Raw genomic sequence first — 12,139 nt, forward strand, 5'->3', positions numbered from 1 at the left:
CAGTGTCTGCCTGTCCTTAGGAGACCAGGGAGGGCCCAAAACATTCCCACACGTCACGCCCAACGACAGGCTGGAATCTTCTGGTGGCACTGCTATTTGGTGGTGGTGGTGAAGGCAACACGATCCAGGCCAAAAAATCCCTTCTAAGAATAACGTGTCACTTGTGAGCACGTTGGCAACTGCTCAAACACTGAGATTCGACCCGTCCTTCCGTGTTTCCAGAGCTGAAGGTCAACCTATTTACACTGCGGGTCCTTGTGCCTGAGAGATTATCATTTTCCTTAAAGCATACGATGATAACTGAGATAAAGTATCAAAAGGGTAGGCTGTGCCAAAATGCCTTTTTCACAAACTCTGTATATGTGATTTTTCTGTAACATGACCAGCCACATAAACACCAAGTTTTTAGATGCCTGGAAGGCACACAGAATCAGGGCACAGGAGAGGATTATAGAGATGGCCCAAGGAGCATTCCTTGACTTTAGCTGCAGGGACCTCCTCTGGGGGCAGACACCATGTTTCCCTCATACAACCAAGGCCTGAGGTCAGACAAACACAATATGAGGACCTACAAGAACTCCCCGACATAATCTGGAAAAGGACAGAGAGAATGGTTGTACAACTTGAAGAATGTAATCAAACTGGACATGAAGAAATTGTTGAATTGGTATATGTTTTGCTGTGTATATTTTCACAAAAAATAATGATAATAAATTTAATCAGAAATTTCTGGTTTCTCATAGTTTTCAGTGTTAAGTATTTTTTACAGGTAGCTACTTTTCCAATCGATGACTAGCTCTAAGTCTTTAATATTTAAAAAGTAGATTTTATAGCTACTTGGTGCATCTGTGTATAAAGCATAACATGTTGCTTGCCTCTTAAAAAAAGAACCCCCCAACAATACTTCCATCAACTGCCCCCTGGTGCCAAACACCAAGCTAGGTGCTTTCAAAGCTTTCTCTAACCCTCCCAGCAACCTGGGACATAGATACTATTTGCTTTTCTTTACAGATAAGGAAGCTGAGATTCCCCAAGTTGTGAAACACCCTGCTGGCCAAGACCACACAGCTAAACGAGTGGCAGATGCAGCGCAAGAAGCCTCAGCTGTCTGGCTCGTAGGGCTGTGTTCTTCCCTCTGTCACCTGCTGCCCATCTCCTAGGTGGGTGCACTGGAAGTGCTAGGCAATTCCATGGACATGATGATCAGGAAGTTTTTGTTCTAAATGGGTGGAAGACTTCATCAACAAGTTAAAGAGGTACCAGAATGACTTTTCTATTTAAAGCTCAGGAAACAGGGCCAAGAAATGAGGGAAGTTTTCTGCACAACCGCAAGGGCCAGTGGCCTGAGTAGGACAGGCGCAGCTCCTACTCTTGGAGTTTATTCAAGTTCGTGTCATGAATGGACACTACTGGCCAAACCTGGAGCAAAGGAACCCTCTTTTCTCTCCACAGTCATCATCTCTCCACAGCTCCAGTCCACATTATTAACAAGCCATAAGAAGTGTGTTCTCAAGTGAGTCCCAAATGAAGGGCATCAACCTGTTAACTGAACCCAGTCCCCAGTAAGGCCATGGCTTCTGCAAGATTTGTAGTAACAACCATCCAAAATCCCACCAGCCACCAGTCTGTCAAACTATCACAAGGCCAGGCTCACCTGGGCTATCCGGGGAGATCCACCCCCTCCGCATCTCCTCCTCCCCAGATTACTACAACCGCCTCCAGGGTCACTGGGCCTATAGGGGCCACCTTGCTGCTGGCACCATCTTTGGAGAGACACTTTTTAAATCACAGTCTTGCCTATTTAAAAATCTCCCAGCTCCCTATAAAAAAACAAAACAAAACAAACCCATTGCCATTGAGTTGATTTCGACTCAGAGAGACCCTATAGGATAGAGTAGAACTGTCCCATAGAGTTTCCAAGGAGTGGCTGGTGGATTCAAACTGCTGACCGTCTGGTTAACAGCCAAACTTCTTATCTACTAGGCCACCAGGGCTCCCTATAAAATGCTCCATAATTTAGTTTGCACTTTCCTAGGGCAAAGGGTGCTGGACATTTCCCAAAGTCCAGTTTACACGTCTTGGTTTTACACTTCTTCCGCCCCAAGGTGTGGCTGGGCACATTACCACTACACTAAAAACTGTGTTTCACAGGTTTCCTTGCATTTAGGTGTGTCCACATGCCTGGTTTACGGGATGTAAACAGAACTTCCAAGACATGCCCTTTCCACCTGTCCAGTTACAGCAATGGGCCTGCAGCCACCTGCAGCCATACAAGTGAAGGTAAGTCCTAGAGGACTGCCTGAGGAACCCTGAGGCCACCTGGACAGCAAGGTGCTCTGGGACCACCTTCCACTTATACTTTAAGGAGAGAAAGAAATAAATTTCTCCTCACTTAAGCTACTCTTATTTTAGTCTCAGGTAAAGCAGCCAAATCAATACCTGGACGACCCCTCTCACCAAGCTCATTCTCTGCTATTGTCTCCAATACGCCTTCAGTTAAGCGACACCAACTTCTCACCATCCTCCAAACACATTTTTTCACAAATCTGTGCTTGTACACCAGCTGTTCTAGCTGCTTAGAATATCCTTTGCTGCCCAGCAAACTCCATTCCAAAATATCACTCAAATGTCACCCTGTACTTCAAAGCCTTCCTTGACCCTTTCCCTCTGGCTATGTACCACCAGCAAGTAGTACACAAATTAATTCACTACAATGTTAGCAGTATTTTCTACATATCTCTTCCCCACTAACTGTGAGCCCCTCTGGAAGGGGTACTTAGCCCCATGGTGGACAATAGTAAGTGCTCAATATGTGTTGGGGAAATAACCCAACAAGGGGAAGGAAGCAGTAGGTGTAAGGTCTAGTGTGTAAAGCCCTGGCCTGCCCAGGATGGTCAAGCACCCAGCTTCAGAATGAGGAACATGGCGCCATCTAGTGTCAAGGTCTTTTCCAGTCCCTTTCAGTATCGCCCTAGGTCTTTGTCCAGCATAAAGGAAAGGTCTCTTGCAGGAAGTCACCGTCTCTTTAGTCAATCAGCAAATGCTGATCTAGGTCCCTGAATTCCTATGGCACCACGTCCAGAGCAGAATATGACAGGTCTCTTCACCTGCACCTAGCTTTGGCCCTTCTTAGGTTTTCTCCTAGGAAAGTAGATGTTTCAGGTAGATCCTCCTACCTAGGACTGAGGCTTCATTTAGGCCCAGCTGCTATAGCTACTAACCAAAAGGTCAGCAGTTCGAATTCACCAGGTGCTCCCTGGAAACCCTATGCGGCAGTTCTACTCTGTCTTCCCAGGTCATTAGGAGTTAGAATCGAATGGACAGCTACAGGCTTGGTTTTGGTTTGGGAAGTGGGAGAGGGTCCTGGAGCCCGCTCAGCACCTGGAATGATTGGAGCTGTATGAGCAGCTATGTCCACCCTATACCTGATTCAGGTGAGATCCTCATTCCCTCATCTAGGGATTTGCACAGATACAAAATGGGCTCCATCAGACCGTAGGTGAAACCCCAATTCATGAAGCCCACCAGGTGCCAGACACGATGCTTATGTTTTACAGCAGAGGCGGTAGCTCTAAATTAATCCCCAGAAACTAAGGAATCTCAGGTAACAGTGATTATCTCTCGCCTCTCAGAATAAGTCAGCATATTTATGACCATGGTGCCCCTCCTCCAGTTGAATGCTCTGAGCTGCAGCAGCCCCAGGACAGAGGGAAGTTCAGGGGGGTTTCTGGGCCTTTTGCCTCCAAGCTGGACCCAGAAGCACAGAGAACAGCACAGTGGCAAGGGAGGCTGAATGTGGGAAGGACCTGACCGGGGAAAAGTATCCCTTAGTACTCATGTAGTCTTCAGGAGATCCCAGGAGAAACACCAAGGGGAGAGGGAAGAATAAAAGCAGGGAGAGGGAGAACAGTGCTGTGTAAAGAGGAGAAACTTACTGGGAGAAAACTGGCAAAATCGGAGGAAGAGAACAACAGAGGGCACAGAGGAAAAGGGAAAAGGCTGCCAACCCCGGTGTCGTGACCAGAGCACAGAGTGTGGAGAATGGTACCCCAGTCCTGGCTCTGCCCCCCATTTTGCCCTGTCACCCAGGCAAGCCACATCTTCATCTTTGTGGAACTTAGTTTCTTCATCTGTAGAACAAAGGCATGACGTTGCAGAAAAGCTCTCTTCCCACCCCAAGTTCCTCTGAGCAGGGAGAACAAGGGCTGCACATTCCAAGGGTTGTGTCAGGGGGCAGCTACTACTCACAGCACTTGCCAGCTCCAATGAGGGGGCAGCCCTATGGTCCTAGATAGGCTGACTCTTTCAAGGTGCTGGCCAGAGATCTAGATTTTTACATGGCATTCCCTGATTTTTAAAAGTTGGACACTAATTTAGAATTAAAAAAAAAATACTTAAGGGCCAAATTAAACATCTGTGCCTCCAGTTCGCATACTTGGATCCCCATCCTGATATCTTGCTACAGTACTCAGGAGAATGCTATGTTGCTGTTAGGTGTCGTTGAGCTGGTTCCAACTCACAGCAACCCTATGTACAACAGAACCAAACACTGCCCAGTCCTGCACCATCCTCACAATCGTTGTTACGCTTGAACCTATCGTTGTAGCCACTGTGTCAATCCATCTCATTGAGGGTCTTCCTCTTTCCACTGACCCTCTACTTTACCAAGCATGATGTCCTTCTCCAGGGACTGATCCCTCCTGACAACTTGTCCAAAGTATGTGAGACGTAGTCTCGCCATTGTTGCTTCTAAGGAGCACTCTGGCTGTACTTCTTCCAAGACAGATTTGTTCGTTCCTCTGACAGTCCTTGGTATACTCAATATTCTTCTCCAACACCACAATTCAAAGGCAGCAACTCTTCTTCAGTCTTCCTTATTCATTGTCCAGCCTTCACATGCTTATGATGTGATTGAAAACACCATTGCCTGGGTCAGGCACACCTTAGTCCTTAAAGAGACATCTTTGCTTTTATCACTTTAAAGAGATCTTTTGCAGCAGATTTGCCCAATGCAATGTGTCATTTGATTTCTTGACTGCTGCTTCCATGGGCGTTGACTGTGGATCCAAGTAAAATGAAATCCTTGACAACTTCAACATTTTCTCCATTTATCCTGATGTTGCTTATCGGTCCAGTTGTGAGGATTTTTGTTTTCTTTATGTTGAGGTGTAATCCATACTGAAGGCTGTGGTCTTTGATCTTGGTCAGTAAATGCTTCAACACTATGGACCACAGTAAAGGTGACACGCAAAGAACAAGAAAAGGAATCTTAATTTGCCAAAATTGGCCACACTGAAATAAACGATGGTGATGGTTGCACAACACTGTGAATATAATTAATGCCACTGAATTGTACACTTAAAAATGGTTAAAATGACAAATTTCATTTTATAGATATTTGGCACACCCTGTGGAGCACAGTCCTACTCTGACACACGTAGAGTGGCCATGAGTCAAAACTGACTCAACGGCAACTGGTCATTTTTATATTTTACTACAATTAAAAAAAAAAAACAAAACTGGCCACATTACAATAGCCTTTCTGTTTTCTGTTTGTTTTTCCCGAGACCTGGTGGTACAGTGGTTAAGAGTTCGGCTGTGAACCAAAAGTCCAGTAGTTCGAATCCACCAGGCATTCCTTGGAAACCCTGTGGGGCAGTTCTACTCTGTCCTATAGGGCCTCTATGAGTTGGAATCAACTCAACAGCAATGGGTTTTAGTTATCCCTAGCCCACCCCATCTCTTTAGACACCAAGTTTCCACTTGGCCAAGAGGGTAGTGGGTGAGCAGCAGGACCCCAGATCTGTGCTTGAGAAACTTCTGGCTGGAGGCAGTAACCCTCTCCCATTATCTATTGCCTCATTAAGATTGGAGAAACCATAATCCTCGGCAGTGAATGCAAACCTGCAGCACTGTTTTAAAGGCTTCACAACAAGCCAAGACCCCGCACCTACTTCGCCACTTCCAAACCATTCTGTACAGACTCGGAAACAATTCCATTTGGCTGAAATGATAGGACTGCAGAGCACAGACACAAAAACTCAACCAGGCCAGGCCGGTCCCAGAGATATGCATGGTACTTTGTAACTGGTGTCTGACAGATATCCTTCTAGAAAATTCCTCCCGGTCACAGGATCACACAGATTGAGGCCTTAACTTCAGCATCTTCAGGGAACTCGGTCTTGGTAATTACTTTCTTCACCACAAAAGCTGTGACTCCACAAATTACAAGGGGACAATTAGAGCTAAAAATTCCTAACTCAACCACCTGAGCTAATGGGAGATGACACTAAGAGGGGCTGAGGAATTGCCAAGTGTCACACAGGAAACCAGCAACAGATTCGAGCCTGGTACACAGTCCTCTGCCCGGCCCACCATGCAAGAGGCCTCAGGAAGTAGCAACACCACCTTCAGACTCTGATACGATCTTCACTGCCTCCCCAGCTTCCAGAACCCCATGTGGTATCCGGTAAATGCTCAATAAATATTTGTACCTGAGGCAAAGCACCTATATCTATTACTGCACTTCATTTACTTTCATAAGCAACAAGCAGTACGGAGTGAGGATTAGAAACACATTTTACAAAGGAGGAAACCAAGCTTCAAAACATTATGTGGGGAGCCCAAGGTACACCATTAATAAGTGGCCAAGCTGGACCCCACACACTGGCCCACTTCATCTCAAACCTATTTTGAACATAACTCACTCCCACTGAGTGTGGCCCCTTCTAAGCAAGCCCTAGGTGAAGAACTTTCAAGAAAGTATTGCTCCTCCCTTCACTAGTTTGTAGGCATTTCAGCATAACCAAAAAACCCTTCCAAGGACCGGTGCACAGGGTAACGGTGCCATTCACCAGCCACCTGCGAGCTGCCAACACTGGATTTCCGTAAGAGGAGTTTTTAAGTCTCTAAGAGGCTCCACCCCTGATCTCCTGGACCAGGATCTATGTGACTGAAGTCCTGGCTTTTAATTCAAGTCCTCCAAGGGTTTTTTGCACAGCACCATTTGAGAGTTGGCAGGAAGCTCCTTGCCATGACTTTAATTAACTAAATTTGCTTTAAAAAAAATTTTTTTTAAAGGAAATAAATAAGGCACGCAGCTCAACATTCAAAACAGTGAGCAAGGGAAAGACATCTCCCACTAGCTCTGTCCCTCCCACACAGTCATCATCCCCCTACCTTCAACATAAGACACTTCTCAGACTCCTCACACCAGCGCTGGGTGTGAACTCATAACCTAAGCCAGTCCTCCTCCACCCCTTCCTCTTACAGAAGGGGAAACCGAGGCCCCACAAGGTTCAGAGACATGGGCGAGGTCTCAAGGCTATGCAGTGGCAGGACTAGAATCCAGGACCTCCAACTCCCGCTGTTCTCTTCCATTCCCTCGGCTTGATTCCTCACGGCTCACAAGCCAGCCCCAGAGGCACAGGGAAAAGCCTTCCTCTTCTCTTCCTTTTCTGCTTCTCCCCTCTTCCTTTTCTGCTTCTCCCACATGCTGTAAGTGGCCAAGTAGGAAGGACAAGCAAAGAAAACAGCATGGAACCAGACAGAAAAGGTCACTGAAACTAGGCTTCTGAGAAAGAAACAAAAACCGACACCAGGGAGTTCTCTGGAACGCCTGCGGCCTTAATCACCACCAGAACTGACCCTTTCTAAGAAAAAGGATAAACAACGTCACTGGCTCAATTCCACCCTGAGTGGGTGTCAGGTACTGAGCTAGCACTGAATCACGCATCAACGCCAGCTCAAACGATACGTACCCCAGGAGGAGCGCTCGAGCAGAGGTGGCCTCAAGTCGCACTCCGAAACAAGGTCTCCAACGTGAGGCCAAAGTGAAATTTTGCAAACTGAGGGTGGCACAATCCACTCAGACACACCGGTTTGTTGTGCAACAAGGAAAAGCAACAGGGGGCAGGGCACAGTGAAAAGGAAAGATCCTGTTACGGAGGCCGTAAAACGTCGAAATCAAAATTCAGTGTTTCTCAGAAATAGTGACTCCAAAAGGCTTGGCGTCGAAACCTACGGAAACAGGTGATGCCACAAGACAGGGTAGTCTGAGTCTAGTATTACCACAGAAAACTAGAGTTGTGTAGGCATTTTATTTTAAAAGGAAAAATTAATATACAGAAATCTAGTCCAGAATTTAACCGTGAGGAGAATGCACAAGAAATATGCAGCATGGCTGTTCATCTGGACTTCTGTTTTACTAGGAAATAAATAGAAAACATACTTTGGATTTCCAAACGTCTTCAGAATTTCTCTTAAACGTGTGAACATTATCGTCCATAATTAGTCAATTATCAGCGGACATTTTTTACATGAAAATATCCAATGTCAGTACGATTATAATTAAAGTGCTCAGAGTTGAACTAGTGTTTAGACAGATGGAACGGGTGTAAATTCGAACAACACTTGCAGAAAACAGTCTGACGGCATGTTTAGAACACGAAAAACCTGTTCACTTTCCCTTAAGCCAGTAATCTCACACCTGGGATTAAATCTAAAAAAAGGGACCTAAAAAAATCAAAAGTGAAAAATACATGAACATGTTTACGGTTCACCAGATAAAGTTAAAAACATGCAGCGCTCACGGGGCCCAACAGGCCTCCTTCCAGGCCCCAGCTCCTAAGAAGTTCTCACACAAAGGAACAAGGAGACTTCACAGAACAGTTTTTGTAAGACTGTTTATGAGAGCCTCAAAATGGGACAAGCTAACCGTCCTTCAGTGGAGGAATAGGTCATTAAACTGGGATTTACTCAGAAAGGAATACTTCCACAGACATTTCCATGAATAAATTAGATCTGTATATATTAATTTTAAAGACATCAAAAGCATAATGCTGGGTGGTTAAAAAAAAAAAGGTTGCAAGAAATGCATACAGTATGAAACCATTTATGAACAACTTTAAAGTATGCAAAACAAAAATATGCATTGTGCACCGATATACATGGAGTAAAAGTTTACAAATATTCAAAGGAATCAAGCACAGCCTCGGGATAGGGGCTATCCCCAGGCGGGGGGAAGCAGACGGGAGAGAGGGACTGGGGCTTGGCAAGGATGCCCATTGGCTTGGTCTGCCTGGGACAGTCCCAGTTTAAGAAGCCCTGGTAGCACAGTGGTCAAAGCACTTGGTCACTAACTGAAAGGCTGGTGGTTCGTACCTACCCAGCGGCTCCTCAGGAGAAAGATGTGGCAATCTACTTTCGTAAAGATTACAGCCTTGGAAACCCCATCGGGCAAGCTCTACTCTGTCCTATAAGGTCACTGTGTGTTGAAATCGACTGGCTGGCAACAGGTTTGGTTTTTTTTTTTTTTTTTTGGTCCCAGTTTATCCCTGTTCTTCTGCTGTAATGATTAATATCGCATTCTGTTACCCTGGAGAGCATCCCTGCTAAAAAATCACAATGAGGTACTACTAAACGCCCACTAAAAAAAAAAACAAAAAAAAAACCAAATCACCACAGCTGCTGTCAAGTTGATTCTGGCTCAGGGCGACCCCTCGTTGCCTTAACCCACCTTGCACAGACCCTTAAATACACACACCCCCGACCAGAGGCTCGGTGCCCTTCCCCCACACTGCTCTTCTTTCTGCCCTGGATTGCACCATGCGCGGAGCTGGGTACCCTGCAGACAACAAATGCTGCAGAATGAATCCGATTCTTAATAGGCTCCTCTCGTGCCTCATGCTGGGGAAACCCAACCTCCACAAACACAAGGAAGAGAGACAAGGCCCCTCAGTGAACCTCTGTGCAAGACCTGGAGACCAGGGGCCTTCTCCAAAATGACACCTTTCTCCCAATTACAAAAAAGCTCAAGGCATCGTTCCATTCTAATAACCTCCTGGGCCGCAAAGGCCTCGTCTCTCAAATGGCAGAGCACACACCCCCCTGTAAAAGGCAAGGGACTGAGACAGGATTGGATCTTGAACCAGAAAAAAGGTTTTGTTTTCCTTTTCCTCTGCTATGAAGCAGTGCTTGTATTTCATTATTTGTATTTATCAATTGTGATTTGTATTTCTTAATCATATTCACTATCTTTTTATACATATATTGGCCATTTGTAGTTCCTTTACAGGTTGCACATACATGTGTTTTTTTTTTTTCATTTTCCTCTGGGGGTGCTCAGCTCCTTACTGTTGATACATACGAGGGTTGTATATTAACCCTCTGTCTATCACATACATTGTGATTATCTCTCCCAGCGTGTCATTTATTTTGTAACCCTACTCATATTTCTTATTTTTCTCCAGGCGGCCTTGCTCTGCTACACGAGGACTTTCTATAATGAGCTCATAGCCCACTGGCAGATAAAGAAGCGATGTCAGCGTGACGTGGAGCTGGGTTCACGTGCCGTTTTTCCCGGGCAAGAAGAGTCAGAATCGTGAGAGTGATTACAATCTTCAACAGGAAAAGAAAAAGCCCTTCAGCTCTGGTACTTTACTGGCAGGAGCCCTTTCGGCCCTATTTTAAAGAAACTAAAATTAGCTCTGCACCCAGAGCTCTGTCCCCAGAGGGGTGCACCCCAGCCTTGCATGGCTCTAGGCTTGCAGAAGGTTGCATTTCCTCCTGAGCCCATCTTAGCAGCAGCCCCAGTGGCCCAGAGCCCTGCCTCCCCTCTGTAGGCCTCACAGCCATTTCCCTCTATTGTTCAGTGAGATTTTAATAACCCTTGAGCTCCAGCCACACGGGACTATTCACATTATCTCCTATTCAAGTTACCTCCTGGTGTACCTTTTTTTGTTAGTGTTCCGGTTACAAAGTTGCATAACTCTTGCTATTTTTAGTGCCCAATTCTGTAAAACATGCATGTTTTTCTGCAACAAATATATCTTGTTATAGTAAGAATGTCTGTATAACGTTTCATTTTTGCAGAGTTAAATCTATCAATCATTTCTTTATACTTCCAGCCTTCTTATCAAGCTTAGAATGGCCTTCCCCACCTCAAGATTATAAAAATATCCAGCAATGTTTTCTTCAAGTGGTTTCATTTTTAACACTTTTCTTTTTGAGCCATCTGGATTTTACTGGGTTTACGCAGAAATCCAGCTAGATTCTTTACAAAGATAACAGCAGTACTAACAATGGCAAATGTTTATAGAGTGCTTTAAAAAAAAAAAATTTTTTTTTTTTTTTTTTTTTTTTTACCACCACGAAGCATTTGAATCCATTGACTCATTTAATTCTCCCAACAGGCCTAAGAGTGGACACTGTTATCCTTATTTTTACAGAAGGAGAAACTAAGGCTCGAGAGGTTAACAACTGGACTAAGGCCACACAGCTAGTAAGTAGTGGGCCCTTTTTTTAAAAAAAATAATACTTTTATGAATGTCTTTTTTTTTTTTTAATCGTGCTTTAGGCAAAAGTTTACAGCTCAAGTTAGTTTTTCATACAAAAATTTGTACACACATTGTTATGTGACCCTAGTTGCTACCCCTATAATGTGACAGCACATTTCCCCTGTCCACCCTGGATTTCCCATGTCCATTCAACTGCCTCCTCCAGTTACCCATCATGCCATGCAAATATCATCATTTTCTTATGTGGGTCATGATGTCAAAGGTGAGGGAACACTGACTTTGAAGGTTCACATTCCATTTTTAATTCTGGTCAAGGAGGCAGGATAAACCCTGCTAATGGCCTCCCACTCCCCATATGCTCTCATTTTCCTTAGTGCCAAAGTCCTGAGCCCCATAGAAAGACTACATTTCTCTGCCTCCCCTGATGCAAGGTGTGGCCATGGGGCTAAGTTCTAGCCAGTGAGATGTAAACAGTAGCCTGTGAGGTTCCCCCAAAGGCTATCTCCCTATAGCCTGAGACTTGGACATGATGGCTGGAGCTTCAGCAGCCTTCTTAGACCATGCGGTTGATCTTAAGGATAGAAACAACAGCTAGTATAGTGGAATCAGAGGACAGGACGGCCTGGGCCCTGAGGGCTGTAGGTTGGGTCACCATTGCAGATCCTCTCTCTGAACTTCTTTAATGTGAAAAAAAAAAAAAAAAATTCTAATAGGTGAAGCCACTGTTCCATAGCCAGACCTAATCCCTACTGATAGAGGTAGTTATCTTTAAATGACTAGAAAGTAAACCTATACTTTTCTAAATATCTGTAAAAATGGCACAGGGGAAGTGTCTGACCTCC

General features: G+C 45.0%; 1 protein-coding gene across 5 annotated transcripts in view; it reads right to left on the reverse strand.

Annotated features, from left to right (window-relative positions):
- The window catches only part of TRAK1 (trafficking kinesin protein 1), a 170,123-nt gene that overhangs the window by 119,333 nt on the left and 38,651 nt on the right, over positions 1-12,139 (reverse strand). The window contains exon 1 of one of the 5 annotated variants that reach the window (XM_023547839.2): positions 7,761-7,947. The exons of the other annotated variants lie outside the window; for them this stretch is intronic. The gene's annotated coding sequence lies outside the window, so the exon portion shown is untranslated. Of the gene's footprint in view, positions 1-7,760; positions 7,948-12,139 lie in introns of those variants that run through there. 5 annotated transcript variants of the gene reach the window in all.

Source organism: Loxodonta africana, chromosome 22, assembly GCF_030014295.1.
Source record: "Loxodonta africana isolate mLoxAfr1 chromosome 22, mLoxAfr1.hap2, whole genome shotgun sequence".
In the NCBI taxonomy this organism is placed as follows: Eukaryota; Metazoa; Chordata; class Mammalia; order Proboscidea; family Elephantidae; genus Loxodonta; species Loxodonta africana.